Source organism: Oratosquilla oratoria, unplaced genomic scaffold (assembly GCF_046742065.1).
Source record: "Oratosquilla oratoria isolate Oo_2021 unplaced genomic scaffold, ASM4674206v1 SCAFFOLD144, whole genome shotgun sequence".
Lineage (NCBI taxonomy): Eukaryota > Metazoa > Arthropoda > Malacostraca > Stomatopoda > Squillidae > Oratosquilla > Oratosquilla oratoria.
The window spans coordinates 151,769-155,000 of NW_027467500.1; positions in this window are offsets into that span (position 1 = coordinate 151,769).

Below are 3,232 nucleotides of genomic sequence, written 5' to 3' on the forward strand. Positions count from 1 at the left end.
GTATTTTATTTGCTTTTTCAGAGGCTGAAATACAATGCTTTGATGATTTGAGATCGTTACTGATAATTACGCCGAGATCCTTTTCACTATCCACTTTAGTTAAAGAATTTCTGAATAACTTGTAATCGTACATACTGTTATTTTTACCTATGTGCATAACCTTGCATTTAATTAAATTCCATTAGCTACTTTTCAGACAATTGCTGTAAATTGTCTAAATCTTCTTGAATATCTATTTGGTTTAAGTGATCATTTGTGTAAGAGGCCGGTAGTTGTACGAATGTAAATGAGCCTGCCTGCTCGCCTGTTGTTTTGAAAACATTGAGGTGACGCTATGTCTATGTAAACACACCGACGGTGGTGACTGTTTTATAATCGATGATGTAATCAAACTCTGTAAGCGCAGGTTAGCTTCGTTTGACTAATGCTGAGGTAAACAATTTCGCTAGTGGCATTGTAATGGCTTTCCGGATTGGTGCAAGGTGGAGAAGGAGGAAAAAACTATTGGTGCATGAATTCAAAGTCACGCCCATAAGGAGTGACATTTACTTCAGAAGTCACCGGAGATTGGATTAGAAAAATTAGTGACGTCAGACGAAGGTAGCTTAGCGTAGGATACGGGACCTCGTCAGAGAGGATCAAGAGACGATCTAGGGAGAGACGATGTAGAGACGAGAGAAAGAGATCCCGAGTGTAACCAGTAGGTGAAATTACAGTGAAAGAAGAAAGAAAATTCACCACCCTTTTATTAACCCAAAGGACGAGAGGAATAGGCACGGGGCCTAGAAAATAGTGAGACTACTGCTTAAGAGGAACTTGAATATTTAGGGAAACTCACTTAACGAAGGCAAGGGGCCTTGAGACGAGTGATATTACAAGTCAAATTTAAGTGTAAACATCGAGAACCGACAGTGGTGGTGACAGTGGTGACCATTCCGCACAGTTTTGTATCATCAGCAGATTTGGAGACAATAGATATTAGTCCGTGGTCTGTATCATTTCTATATACTAAGAATAGAATTGGACCAAGAGGGGAACTATATATATATATATATATATATATATATATATATATATATATATATATATATAGATATATAGATATATTACTGTATACTGTATATACATATATATATATATACTGTATACACACACACACACACACACACACACACACACACATATAAATTTTCCAAAGAAATGGTCGATCACATTTTATCATTCGTTATTGACCCTATCTGTGTTAACAATGTTTGTGTCCGTGGGCACTCCGGTTTTCGGCCACGTCTTCCGACAGGAACAAGGACCACTGTTCCACCTCGAAGAAGGGGCAAGACTTGGACGGAGCGAACCCCCTGTGGACCTTGAAGGTTTCTGATCGCCAAAGCGATCGTCAAGAAACCCGAAAATGATTTCGGGATGGAACCTCAGCCGACATCAGTTGGTTGGTGACCCCAAAGAGAAGGTTCCTCGAGTTCAGCTCCCGCACAGGAGTGCGATGACGAACTCGACGACGCCCCTCTTGGAGAAGACACCCTCCGTCAGTCGAGGGGGTCGGCCGACGATTTTATTCAGCTGAGGGGAGCCCTGGCAACAATTTAGGAAAGATGTGTGTAATCTCGAAAGGCTCGAGATATGATGCAGATTTTCTAAAGCGTTGCTGGGGCTCCTCCTCAGAGGAATAAAATCGTTTATCAGTCGCCAAAGCAAAATCTCCAGAGGGGCACCCACACATCAATTGACAATGTTGCCAAACACAGTCAGCTGGCTTTGCCCGTGTACCAAACGGGTAGTCCGTGCTAAATATTGTAAGGGTCCGTCAAGAATTTGTGGAAAAAACAAAACAAAACGGCAGCCACGAGGATTCTGATACAGATATTTTTGCCCGTTTGTGTTTTCGTTGTCCACCATGCATTGCGAGATCTAGAAAAGACCCGCCCGGAAGTGACAAGGTTGCTTCAAGACAAGCAGACAAACAAATATCTTCAACATCTCTCGACAGGACAAAGCCCCCAACAACGCTGCCCTTGAGCGGGCTGAGATCCTCAGAGTGCACGGACATCTTCCCAAAGCAAAGATGCATGTGCTGACTTGGATGTGTCGTGTGAATGTAAGGCTGCCAAACAACCACCAAGGGACCTCCGCATGGTGGACTGGCTCCAAGAAAGAGCACCGCAGGCAGACTCCAACTACGCTACAAATAAGTCTTCAGAAGAGACATCAAGACTCTAGGCATCAGTCCAGGAGTGAAGGAAACTGGAGTCAGACAGTGCGAAAAGGCCTCTCCAAGTTTGGAGAGACCCTTTCCCGAAGACAGTCAGAGGCAAAACAGACGTGAATGAAGATACCTACATCAGACTTCGTCAGTGTAAGTTGTGGAACAGAGCTTCATTCAAGCTATAAATGACTCTACGCTAAAACAACATTAAAAAGACAGCTCTGTCAGGCTCTGCCGAGGTCCGTCGTAGTTTGTCGAAATCCAGATAATTCTCACGGAGACATAATAGGTTACAATGTTACATCGAACTGCATTTCATTCAATCGCCTCAGGTGTAAACGTATTTCGTATAATAATGACGCGATTAGCGATACTGATTCTATGTACTTCTATATTAAATCTACATCCTAATAGCCTGAGTTTTTGGTCCGGTAAGTGTTTAGTGATATATATATATATATATATATATATATATATATATATATATATATATATATATATATATATATATATATATATATATATATATATATATGCTGGAACATTGTGACAAGTTGATGAAGGTGGAAAAAGAAATCACGGGTCTAGTTCCGAGTATTTTAGTTTATCCTCTGAAGAAGCATAGAGCGAAACCGGTCTGGAATAAACTAAAAAACTCGGAACTAGACCCGTGACTTCTTTTTCCACCTTCATCATATATATATATATATATATATATATATATATATATATATATATACATATATATATATATATATACATATATATATATGTGCGTGTGCGTGCGTGCGTGCATGCGTGCAGTATGTGTTTGTGTGTTTGTGTGTGTGTGTGTGTGTGTGTGTGTGTGTGTGTGTGTGTGTGTGTGTGTGTGTGTGTGTGTGTGTGTGTGTGTGTGTGTGTGTGTGTGTGTGTGTGTGTGTATTTACCTTGTATTTTACGGGACGAGAGCTATGCTCGTAATGACCCGTTTTCGTATCTCTCCACATTCAGTTTATCCTTTAATCGTGTATA